This window comes from Ambystoma mexicanum, chromosome 2q, assembly GCF_040938575.1.
Source record: "Ambystoma mexicanum isolate Mex_15411 chromosome 2q, UKY_AmexF1_1, whole genome shotgun sequence".
Lineage (NCBI taxonomy): Eukaryota > Metazoa > Chordata > Amphibia > Caudata > Ambystomatidae > Ambystoma > Ambystoma mexicanum.
Genome location: NC_090924.1, coordinates 42,687,049 through 42,701,238, shown reverse-complemented (window position 1 = coordinate 42,701,238; position 14,190 = coordinate 42,687,049).

The following is a 14,190-nucleotide window of genomic DNA, read 5'->3' as shown; positions in this document are numbered from 1 at the left end:
CAAAATTTGTTGCCCAAGCACTTACCCTCCTGGAGAATATTCGAATTCAAACTCAATCCTCTGAAATCTGGAAGGAGTTTAAGAGAAACAATCGATGGAATCTCAAAACAAATCACAGATATCTATTCAAGGACAATCGCTTGGTCATTCCCACTCCTGGACTGAGACAAAATATCACAAGCCTATGTCATGATAATTTTCATTCAGGGCACCGTGGCATCCCCAACACCCTCCATCAAATACAAAGACAGTTTTGGTGGCCAAAGATGAAGGATGATATCAGGATCCATATCCAGACATGTGCAGTCTGCAATCAGAACAAACATGATAATAAGAAAACGGCAGGTCTCCTGCTCCAACCAGCAATAACAACAAGACCCTGGGAAATCATCGCCACAGATTTTATTGTGGAACTACCATCTTCCAGGGGCCACACAACTATCATGGTTACTATTGATTTGTTTACTCATATGGCTCATTTTACAACCTTATACAAACTCCCATCCTCATCTTAACTTGCCAGAATCTTCCTGGAATACATATTCCGGCTTCATGGGCTACTCTCCAAGATCATTTCAGCCTGAGGACCCCAGTACATATCTCAGTTCTGGAAGCAATTATGTTGTATACTGGGAATCCAACGTGCCTTGTCTTCAGGTTATCACTCACAGACCAATGGAGCCACTGAACGTGTAAACCAAACTCTGGAACAATAACTTTGTTGCTTCACTACCAAGGTCCAAGATGATTGGTCACTCTTAATACCAGTGACCGAATTCGCTTATAACAATTCGGATCATTCAGCTATCAAAACCAGTCCTTTCTTCTGTAGTCAATGATTTCATCCTTCAGTTCTACCATCTGTTCTTCCACACCCTACCCCAGTTCCCGCTGTAGATTCCTGGATTGAAACCCTTATTACCGTACACAAAGAAGCAAAGGGACACTTAGAAAAGGCCTGAAGAGATGTTAAACATTATGCTGACTCCAAAAGAAGACCTGGACCTTCCTACTCAATAGGTGATAAAGTCTGGTTATCCTCGAAGCTCCTTCCTCGCCCAAATTAATTGTCTTCCAGGTATTACAGGCCCTTTTCTATACAAGAAACATCAATCCAGTGGCCTTTCGACTCAGATTACTAGAATCATGGAAAAGGATCCATCCAGTCTTCCACACCTCACTGTTAAAACCATATCTTCAGTCATCTCGAGCAGCTCCAAAATCTACCCCAGTGATTTCCAATGACCAACTCGAATACGAGTTTTCTAGAATCTGTCACTCTAGGTACCGACGTGGTCAACTACAGTATTTGGTGGAATGGAAAGGACACCCTCCCAGTGAGCGCACCTGGGAACCCATGTCAAACACGAATGCCCCCAGGCTGATTCGAAGATACCATCTTATCCATCCGGGCAATCCCGGAGGAGCTGGACTTCAGAGGAGGCATGCTGTCATGAACCGTCGTCTGCGTCCCTTCTGGACTTCCTGGTCCCTGCCCCATAGGGGATTGAAAACAGTAATCCTTCCAACATGGCCACTTGAAACGGAATTCTGCTGGCCAGTCACTATGCTCCACACTGTATACTCTACAAAACAGACATGCCCCCGCGGCTCTGCGCGTCTCAACGCTACCGCTTGCTGTAGTTGGACGTGTGTTGCTGGAGTTCACTCAGGGCTTTCTTTCTTCTGGCTTGCTCCCATTCCTCTACCTTACCTCCGAACTTCTTGGATTTTCTTCCGCGCATGGGTCACGGCGTTCTGTGCCTCCGAGTGCGAACATCATTCCTTCATGGTATCCACCCTGGACTTCTGAACACTCCCAGAAGTGGATAGCGAACCTCACACTGGAATCCGAGGACCGGCGCTCAGGTTTGTACAAATCCTGGACCGTGAGAAGGAAGACATCACAGAAGGTCACAAGCAAACAACAAAAGCAGGTGAGAAGGGGAGAGACTTGTGACACATGTGTCCTAACAGCCCGTCATAGGAGCATGTGTCATAGAAGCATGTGGTGTAACAATGTGCATCGTAAGAGTGTTTGTCATAGGAGCACAGGCCAAAGGAGCCCTAGTTGTAGGACCCAATGATGTAAAAACTAAGATTGTTTGTCATTGGAGGGTCTTTTGAAATTAGGATTACATTAATTGAAATTAGGATTACAAGTGCATCGTAAAAAAATGGAAAGCGTAAATATTTTCTTGTTTTCTGACGAACATTATAAAAAGTTAATAGAGACTAAACTAAACTAAACTAAACTCCTAACTAAAACTCAAATAACAAAATCTAGTGGAGGTGCTAAAGACAACATTGAAATCATTCTACAAAAAAAGAAAAAAGTAACACAAATTGACCGAAATGGAAAATTCATGTTAGAATATTTAAAAGCAGGAATTACCCTAGATGGCCTCCAAGTCAGAAATATGCCACCATTTTTGTCGACAATCCAAAATTTCAAAAAAACTTTAGCGAGATTGGGACCATATGTTCCCGTGATTGGATTATTCTGATCATTGAGACGGCCGAGGAAGAAACTAAAAAATGGGGGAACTAGAAGCCTTAGAAAAATAATTTACTGACAACAAAACTATACAGGACGCTAAAAAACAACTTGAGAACTTAGAGGAAGAAATAAAGAAATTCAGACAGCTGAACCTTGATTGTAAGATACACAAATTGCAAAAGGATATCACTAACTATAAAGAGGACAAAACCAACCCCTATCTCAGGGAGGGGTTCTTTACAGTAACAGCAGGAGGCCAAAACTACAGGAGAGGGAACCGCATAGTAACTTTCTCAAATACGTCAGGATCATCTAGTGATTCAGATCCATCAACGAGTGGGGGAGCATGTATAGCTTCAGGAGTGAGAGGCCAAAAACAACAACAAGGTTTTTTTCCGAGGGGGCCCGACAGGAATGCCCATGACAAAGACCACCACAATTTCAGGGCGTAAGGACCCGACAATGGTATTCAAACCAGTACGTACCAACAGTATACCCATCATCAATCTGTCCACCCTAAGTACCACCAAATTAGAACTCCCCTCAAAGTTTCTGCCCTACGTTTCTGTGGCTAAAGCAGACCCTTTCAATACTGAATTGGAATTACACCATTTTTTTAGAAGCATCCATTTAAAACAATCTTTTGAGATCTACCTGTTGAGCCAAAACGGAGAAATAGGGAGTGGTACGGCCACTGATGACGAGAAGGAAAACACCACAGGACTGAAAACAAAATCAAATTTCAATCCCCGGCCACATGTACGCCCGCCTAAAATTGCCACTTTTGAAAACGTAGTCACCAAACAAGTGCTCAAAGCAATGAAGAAGAAAAACTACCGGCCAGACAATCTGAGTAGGGCTGAGAGATTGTGCCTGAAAAATCTAAGTGAAATTGAAGAAATAACCATCAAACCGGCAGACAAGGGTGGTGGTATAGTGATTATGCAGACATCTAAATATGAAACAGAATGAATGCGACTACTGAATGATGTAAAATCAAACAAAAAACTGGATCAAGATCCTACCAGAAGGCTCCAAGAGGATAGTCAGAGCCTCTCTGATCATGCAGTGAAGGAAGAATGGATATGTGGGAGGAAGAACGGTTGCTGAACAAACAGGCTGCCTTCTATATACTACCGAAAATCCATAAGGATAAAGTAAATACACCTGGAAGACCTATTGTTTCCGCTATTGAGGCACTCCTCAAACCTCCTCAAACCTCCATCAGTCTATAGTGATTTATTTCCTGAAACCATTTGTCCTCTGTATGCCTGCATAAGTGAAGGACACTACAAATATGATCAGGAACACACAAGAAGTCACGATTGAGTCTGATGACTTATTGGTAACTATGGATGGTGAGTCTTTAGATGGAGTGTCTAGGTGTATTAGGAGACTTTCTTGACCAACGTACCCTGCCACACAAACCACCTACAGGATTTATCATTGAGTGTTCCCATCTGGCCATGACGGAAAACGTCTTTTTGTTTAAAAAGCAGTTATACAAATAGCAAAAAGGAGTAAGCATGGGGCCAAATATTGCAACTGATCTTGCTAATCTTTATATGGCCAATCTTTAGTTTTATCTCTGGAACTAATAACGCACTGGCTCAACAGTCAGAACACCCAGAATATGTGAGTTATCTAAGGGTGTGGAGACGATATATAAATGACAGGTTCATCATCTGGAGGGGGTCAAGTTCGTCCCTACTAGATTTCCATAAATGGCTTAACACATGTGATGTGAATATGAAATTCATCATGGAGTGGAGTCAGAACGAAGTATGTTTTTTGGACCTTATGATTAAGAAATCAGGAAACAAGTTAGACACAACGCTTTAAAGGAAGCCGACTGACAGGAACACCCTGTTACATTATTCCAGCCTTTACCCTGCAGGAATGAGACAACATCTGCCATATGGCCAATTCTTGAGAATCCGCCAAAATTGTACCAAGAAAGAAGATTTTAACTTGCATGCGGTACAATTGAAAGACAGATTGAAGGAACGTGGTTATCCTGAGAAATTGATAAGAGACAATCTAAAAAGAGCAGCCAATACTAACAGGGAAATAAGTCTGACACCCCAAGAAAAACAGACAAATGACAGGCTGGTATCTATCACACATTCAACCCTATTAGCCATGAAATTAAAAAGATCATCAACAGTAACTGGAACCTGGTGAAATATCCAGGAATTCTGTCAAAAAAGGCAATGTTTGCATTTAAACATAGTAGCAATCTACATCAAAAATTGGTACATACATACCGAGAAAATATCAAGGAGCAAACAGTACAAAATCAATGGATTGCTGCCTACAATAGGGCTTCACAAATGCAGGAACTGTGCCGTATGTTCCATGACAAAAACAAGTTAAGTGTTTAACCATGGTCACATGAAATGGGAACTAAAGAACAATGCAGACTGCCTCATGAAAAATGTAATTTACATCATTTCTTGCCCATGTGATCTGTTATATGTAGGCAAGACCACCAGACCAATAAGGCAGAGAACATCTGAACACAGATAATATATCCTAAACAGCACCTAGTTGACCATTTTGTAAGAAAAAATCATAAAGACACCAAACTAAAATGGTTTGTATTACAAGCTATTAAACCAAAAACATGTCGAGGGGATATGGCAACGACACTTCATAAGATAGAACAACATTGGATTTATGCCCTAGATAGACTATGGCATGGTTTGAATATTTCAGTGGAATGGAATACTCTAATCATTAGATGAGCTGCCGTCATTTATGTGATGATTCAACCAACTGTAAGAGAATTTGAGATTATATAGGTGGCACAAACTCTATATTTAGTCACCATGATTTAGTACCGGGTAGTATAGAACACTGAGAGATGCACAATAACCACACATTGTGTGTGGTTATATTTGAACATGGAAACCATGTTACATGGAAATCAGTTAATAACAGGGCAAGAAGGTTGGATTGATTAGTAAAATCCCAGCATAGATTTCTATAATAAAGGGGGGAACATTAAGATGTGATCTATACATTTTTCAGTGGAATATCTAATCAGGCGCCTGGTGGTATATTTATGATCTCAGAATATATTCTTGTGTAAGTACGGGAGAGTGGCGCTCTATGTATTTTCAGCATACATTTACACAGTGCTGATAGTGAAATAGCCAGTCCTCTTTCTATGACCATGGTGTTCTCAATACAAAACACAAACTCTATATTTAGTCACCATGATTTAGTACCGGGTAGTATAGAACACTGAGAGATGCACAATAACCACACATTGTGTGTGGTTATATTTGAACATGGAAACCATGTTACATGGAAATCAGTTAATAACAGGGCAAGAAGGTTGGATTGATTAGTAAAATCCCAGCATAGATTTCTATAATAAAGGGGGGAACATTAAGATGTGATCTATACATTTTTCAGTGGAATATCTAATCAGGCGCCTGGTGGTATATTTATGATCTCAGAATATATTCTTGTGTAAGTACGGGAGAGTGGCGCTCTATGTATTTTCAGCATACATTTACACAGTGCTGATAGTGAAATAGCCAGTCCTCTTTCTATGACCATGGTGTTCTCAATACACCAGGTGCCGTGATTACAAGCATTTTCCTTTACTCCCAAAAGAGAGTCTTGCTGGAGCTCTTACTGTCGCGACCGTGCTGGATTCAGTCAGAAACATAAAGGAACTTAACAACAATAAGGTAAGAATCCAAATATATGCGGCAGGATGTGTACAAATAATGAAGCAGTCACATTTAGCTTATGCAAGTTTTGTGTAAGCTCACTATACCGCAACCGCGCCTGTCTTCGATAGAAATGTACAGGCAGCAGGAAAATCTAATGGCAGGAAGGCAATTACTTAAACATGCATGGATGGACGTTTAGAAACAACGAAGCATTGTCAGTAAGCTATAGTGATTCATTATGGCGATGTGAGTGAAACACATGATGTTTCCACTGTGAGACTTGTTAATTAAAAGGGACATTAATCACTGACACGGACCTATTTAAAAGTAGCAAGAGACTAAGATATGCACACGAGACCCCACGTTGTGCATTTGGCATAGAGAGAATGCTTAATTGGATGTAAATATTGTGAATAAAGAGCAAGGAAATAAAAGATTGTTCATTTTGATTTTTGTTTTTCATTTCCAGTAATTGCAAATCGACTGTAGACAGGATGTCAGTACATCCATAAGATTTTAGTTTACAAGAAACAACCCGTAAAGACACCAAGTATTACCTGCAACGAACTACATCGGCCCAAGGTAATAGAGAGAGAAAAAAAAACCTAAATGAATTCATGTTAATCGCAGAAGCATTAATAGGTAGATGCTATAAACAGGCTTCATGATTATTGCTCATTATTAAAATGGGTATATCACTCTAATATAGGAGACCCATCTTCAAAATGATTATCCCTAATCTACAAAACCCAGTAATGACCATTGGATACTTGCAATGAGAAATTCCTCATATAGAATAAGTGAGTACTTAAATCCTTCTGTTAACATTTGAATGTGTGGTCAAGGTTAGGCTACTGGACGGGTTCCTAGAGTTATTTACAAACCTGGTCATCTTTTCATTTGCTCTGTAGGAATACCAAAGAGTTGGTTAATTTCCAGACAGAGTGTACATGGGATCTTTCCTAGAATATCTATGCTCACCTCCAACAGTTTTATAGTGGAAGTGAGTGTGAAATTGGTAACAACGTAAGAAGTTACTTTTCTAGATTGATTGAAAAAGGAAATGAGGAAAGATGACAATAAGATACTAAGAAAGTTACACGTGTATTATTGTATGTTTTTTTAGATTATGTTGCTCACCCCATCCACCTCGAGGCAACAAACAGTTGGTAGTTGACCTCAGTCCTGATGAAGGTTGGCAGAATTGAAGGGCAAGAGATGTTACACCCTATCTAATACATACCCACCATCTGGCGACTGTTTGATCTCCTGTAATAGATACAGTGGGACACACTTGTAAATCAGAAAGGGTGCAAGCACAATATATTAACTGATCTGTATGAAAAGGTGACATTGTTCATGATACCATTTTTTGATCACAGCAGAGAGATTGTGTGTGTGAATAATACAAAAGTATATGAATGATGGGTTAAAGGTAATGAACTTCTTTTAGACATGAACTTTGCTATGTAATGATATGTGATTAAATAAAAGCATGGTTTGTGAATTAATGAAATAGAAGTCAGATTACATTGTCAACTTTTGTGTATTGTTAATTTTTTGTTATATTAGTATACTCACCTGGAGGACCATTGACCTTTAGGTACCCTTTAATTTTGAAATGGGAAGCACATACATCACCTCTTCCGAAAAATTGCATGCCTGCTCTGACATTGATGTGAATTTTCTGGAGATTTAAATTGTGTTGCACATTTGCATAATGTATATAGTCTACATGTACATGTACATGTACATTGTGTATAGAATCAGTGCATAGATGATTCTTAGCATGTGAAACATATATATTATACATATACATGTACATCCTCTATAAAGCTGTACATTTATTTTGAGCATGTGTCATGATAGCTTAACAACATCTTATGTAAGTGAGTCATAAGTGTAGGTTGTAAGAGCATGCCTGGAAAGAGTATGTGCTGTGTGTGTGTCTCAGAGGAGCATGTGTCATAGGAGTGTGTTTTGAAGAGTGTGTGAAATAGGATAGTCTGTCAAAAGTGTGTGTGTTGGAGGAGCGAGTGTCATAAGAGTGTGTGTAATCGAAGTGCGGGTCGTGGGTGTTTGGGTCATAAGAGTATGTGTTGTAGAGCTGTCTGACAGAAACAAGATAAGTGTTCAACCATGTTCACATGAAATGGGAACTAAAGAACCATGCAAACTGCCTCACGAAAAATGTAATTTACATCATTTCTTGCCCATGTGATCTGTTATATGTAGGCAAGACCACCAGACCAATAAGGCGGAGAATATCTGAACACAGATCATGTATCCTAAACAGCACCTGGTTGACCATTTTGTAAGAAAAAATCATAAAGACACCAAACTAAAATGGTTTGTATTACAAGCTATTAAACCAAAAACATGTGGAGGGGATATAGCAACGACACTTCATAAGATAGAACAACGTTGGATGTATGCCCTAGATACAGTACTGCATGGCTTGAATATTTCAGTGGAATGGAATACTCTAATCAATAGATGAGCTGCTGTCATTTATGTAATGATTCAACCAACTGTAAGAGCATTTGAGATTATATAGGTGGCACACACTGTATATTTAGTCACCATGATTTAGTAAAGGGTAGTATAGAACACTGAGAGATGCACAATAACCACACATTGTGTGTGGATATATTTGAACATGGAAACCATATGCCCATCAGTTAATAACATGGCAACAAGGTTGGATTGATTAGTAAAATCCTGGGAGAACTACATGTCCCAGGAGCATATATTTCTATAATAAAGGGTGCGAAAATTAAGATGTGATCTATACATTTTTCAGTGGAATATCTAATCAGGCGCCGGGAGGTATATTTATGATCTCAGAATAGATTCTTGTGTAAGTACGGGAGAGGTCCGCTCTATGTATTTGCAGAATACATTTACACAGTGCTGATAGCAAAATCGCCAGTCCTCTTTCTATGATACTGGTGTTCTCAATACACCAGGTGCCGTGATTAGGAACATTTTCCTTTACTCCCAACAGAGAGTCTTGCTGGATCTCTTACTGTTGCGACCGTGCTGGATTCAGTCAGAAACATAAAGGAACTTAACAACAATAAGGTAAGAATCCAAATATATGCGGCAGGATGTGTACAAATAATGAAGCAGTCGCATTTAGCTTATGCAAGTTTTGTGTAAGCTCACTATACCGCGACCGCGCCTGTCTTAGATAGAAATGTACATGCAGCAGGAAAATCTAATGGCAGGAAGGCAATTACTTAAACATGCCTGGATGGACGCTTAGAAACAACGAAGCATTGTCAGTAAGCGATAGTGATTCATTATGGCGATGTGAGTGAAACACATGATGTTTCCACTGTGAGACTTGTTAATTAAAAGTGACATTGATCACTGGCGCAGACCTATTTAAAAGTAGCAAGAGACTAAGTTATGCACACGAGACCCCACGTTGTGCATTTGGCATAGAGAGAATGCTTAATGGGATGTAAATATTGTGAATAAAGAGCAAGGAAATAAAAGATTGTTCATTTTGATTTTTGTTTTTCATTTCCAGTAATTGCAAATCGACTGTAGACAGGATGTCAGTACATCCATAAGATTTTAGTTTACAAGTAAACCACCCATAATGACACCAAGTATTACCTGCAACCAACTACATCGGCCCAAGGTAAGAGAGATAGAAAAAAAACTACATTACTTAATGTGAATCGCAGAAGCATTTATAGGTAGATGCTATAAACAGGATTAATGATTATTGCTCATTATTAAAATGGGTAAATCACTCTAATATAGGAGACCCATCATTAAAACTATGATCCGTAATCTACAAACCCAGTAATGACCATTGGATACTTGCAATGAAAAATTCCTCATATAGATTAAGTGAGTACTTAAATCCTTCTGTTAACATTTGTATGTGTGGTCAAGGTTAGTCTACTGGAAGGGTTCCTAGAGTTATTTGCAAACCTGGTCCTCTTTTCTTTTGCTCCGGAGGAATACCAAAGAAGCTGGTTCATTTCCAGACAGAGTGTACATGGAATTTTTCCTAGAATATCTATGCTCACCTCCAACAATTTTATAGTGGAAGTCAGTATGATATTGGTAACAATGCAAGAAGTTACTTTTCTACATTGATTGAAAAAGTTAATGAGTAAAGATGACAATGAGATACTAATAAAGTAACAAGTGTATTATTGTATGTTTTTTAGATTACGTTGCTCACCCCATCCACCTCGAGGCAACACACAGTTGGTAGTTGACCTCAGTCCTGATGAAGGTTGGCAGAATTGAAGGGCAAGAGATGTTACACCCTATCTAATACCAACCCAAACACGTGGCGACTTTTTGATCTCCTGTAATAGATACAGTGGGACACATTTGTAAATTAGAAAGGGTGCAAGCACAATATATTAACTGATCGGTATGAAAAGGTGACATTGTTCATGACACCATTTTTTGAACACAGTAGAGAGATTGTGTGTGTGAATAATACAAAAGTGTATCAATGATGGGTTAAAGGTAATGCACTTTTTTAGACATGAATTTTGCTATGTAATGATATGTGATTAATTAAAAGCATGGTTTGTGAATTAATGAAATATAAGTCAGATTACATTGTCAACTTTTGTGTATTGTTCAATTTTTTGTTATATTAGTATACTCACCTGGAGGACCATAGACCTTTAGTTACCCTTTAATTTTGAAACGGGAAGCACATACATCACCTCTTCTTAAATCTTGCATGTCTGCTCTGACATTGATGTGAATTTTCAGGAGATGTAAATTGTGTTGGACATTTGCATAATGTATATATTCTACATGTACATGTACATTTTGTATAGAATCAGTACATAGATGATTCTTAGCATGTGAAACATACATATTATACATGTACATGTACATCTTCTATAAAGCTGTACATTGATTCTGAGCATGTGTCATGATAGCAAAACAACATGTTATTTAAGTGAGTCATAATTGTAGGTTGTAAGAGCATGCATGGAAAGAGTATGTGTTGTGTGTGTGTCTCAGAGGAGCATGTGTATTAGGAGTGTGTGTTGAAGAGTGTGTGAAAGAGGATAGTCTGTCAACAGTGTGTGTGTCGGAGGAGCGAGTGTCATAAGAGTGTGTGTAATCGAAATGCGGGTCATGGGTGTTTGGGTCATAAGAGCATGTGCTGTAGGGCTGTGTGTCATATGAGCTTGTGTCATAGAAGCGTGTATCGTAACATTGTGCATCATAAGAGTGTGTGTCATACGAGGACATGACATCGGAACCCTTGTCCCAGGTTTCCATGTCATAGGAGCCTAAGATTGTTTGTCATTGGAGAGTCTATCATAGGAGCATGTATCATAGGCGTGTGTGTCATAAGAGTGTGTGTCATTAAACTGTGTGGTGAAAAGCATATGAATGTATTTTGTGTAAGTGTCTGGCATGGTGGTGTATGGTATAAGTGTGTTTTGCATTTGGGTGTAGTCAACAAGGCTACTACTTAACAACTTACTAATTAACTTATATACAGTCATTTTACTTTTATGAGGAGGGTAGTTTGGGCTTTTGCATTTTAAAGTTTGTGCAAATTGATTATTATAACTGCTGAGAATATAACATTCACTCAGAACATATGTAATGAATCAGTAGAGCAGCCTTGGCATATTAAAGTGGTAAAAGTGGACAAGAAGCAAAGAGAAAGACCATGCAATCCATTTGCAGGGAATTGAATTGTTTGTGGTTTGTAGAGTATTTGCTTGATTAGATGAGAAGAGGCAACCTTATTCACTGCCTTCTATCCTACATTCCTGCTGTGACTGGATTTACTGCTGCACTTATCTTCTGCACTTCACATGGCATTTCATGCAACACGTGTATTAAGTAGGTGCCTAGAGGAAAAATGTAGTGTCATCATGCTGTAAGGATATTTGGCGTGTTACAGCACAGAGTACAGCACTACTGCACAGGCAGCAATTTTTTTTATGCAGCACCACCACATGGGTGCGGTGCATTGCTATATGTGTTACCAGATTAACATGGAAAGACAGGCTATTCGATCAAAAACGATTTTAACATATAAGATGCAAATCTATTTTTACAGTTAAAAGCACACAAGCACATTCAAAAATGCACACTATTTTTCACCTGAAATGCCTATGGTGCAAGAGACACATTTGAAAATTAATAACTAACATTATTCATAACTAACCTGACTAATAAAACTGAATTTAACATAACCCACTAATAAAAATGTGTCTCGACTGCAGAAATAGGCCTACTCTGAAAGTGAACTTTTAAACGCACATTAATTTTTTTTTTCTTTTTCTCTACTGCTCTGTCCACATAACTTAGGAAGCCAAGGGCCCGAAGATACAGAAAATCAGTTGGTTACAAATGGTTACTGTAAAAAGGAGCCATTGTGTAGAGAGGGAGGATGTGGCATGATTCATTTCTGATTGGAGCAGCGTCATAGCAAGTATCATGCTAGAGGCAGTGATGAGGGTTTTGCTGGGGGGAGTTTGAAGAGAGAGGGAGAACAGTTGGGATTTGGAGAGCTGGGAGAAGGACCTGTTTTCCTGGTTGGAGCATTTCTGATGAAAAAGCTGAGAGCTCCAGGCAATAACCCCGGTTTGAGAACGAAAGACGCTTCTTTTCACCGGGGTTAATCTTCAAGGGAGCCACATTCAGAAAGAGAACAGCTGATGAAAACTCGGGCTGAACAGATAAGGTAATTACAGAAGTGTGGGGGCTGAGTGTGTACGAGAATATCCAGTCAGTGTAGGAAAGGAGATTCCTGTGCTTTAATCACATGTTAATGTTGCAAATTGAGTTCTTTTCTCCGCCACTCTCTTTTCAGTGTATCACAGACAATGCTGTTACTGTGCTATTTTATTTATTTCTGTAAAGAGTGAGATCGTGTTTAAATGCAACTTTTATAATACAGAAAAATATTTGAAAGCAGACGGGTGGTGTGTTTTATATTTACCAATACAGTGCTGATGATGTGGGGAGATTTTTAAACAGTGCAATTGTCATTTTAAGACAGATGTGTGCATGATCATATTCAGTATGGACAGTTGTGAGTGACTGTTTGTAGCATAGCTCATTGGAGGTACATGAGCCAATGGGAAGAGAGACTCTCTGGACATAGTTCCCTACCGTATATAAGGTAGTGGAAATTACCACAAAATTACCACATATAGCTCTCTGTCGTAAATAAGTCAGTGAGATCGCCCATGGTGGCACACTAACACTAACACTGAAAATGTGGTATTCCTGAAATTTAGGCCTGAGGTCTCTCTAGTGATTACACGAAAAATCTAAGCAAAGATAAGGGATTCTGGACATTGGGGCCACAAATAAAACAAGGGAATTATGCTCACCAAAGTACCACCAACCACGCATACCAACCACGCATACCAAATATGCATGTCTGGGTGCTGAAATAATGCATGTCCACTGTATTATTGTTGTACATGGCCCAATCTGAATACAAGGAGTGATTGTTGCTAAGTTATTTTTCGGCGGTAAGAAAATACTGTCAGGCCCCAAATCTCCACAAAATACCCTACAATGCTCACAAGCAGCAAAGTTAGCCTTGCCCTGTCTCTTTGATCCACACTCCAACAGCAATATCTGACTTAACTGTTGAATTTAGCTGCTGCACTTTGAAGTTAATTGTTTAATGTTAGCACATTGGTGACTCTAGTACCAACTGTGTGAGCTAAAACTATTGGCATGGATTGTGGACTTGGACGGATAACATTTTAAGATGAATTGATTAATTCTGCACATTGAAAGCAGAATGCCTTTAATTTCATAAAATATAAAAAGCCACAACTCCACACCCAAAATGAACTTCGCCCTGACTAAAATCTCTCACTCAACTGTCTTTTCAAATTCTGAGAGCCTTTTATTTTCAACTTCCTGCCCTTGCATCCCCATCAAAGCCTTGTGTCTAGTCTTTGTTTTCTGCACCATCCTCCATCTAGTTATCTTATGTACCCTCTGGCATCCGTTTGAGTA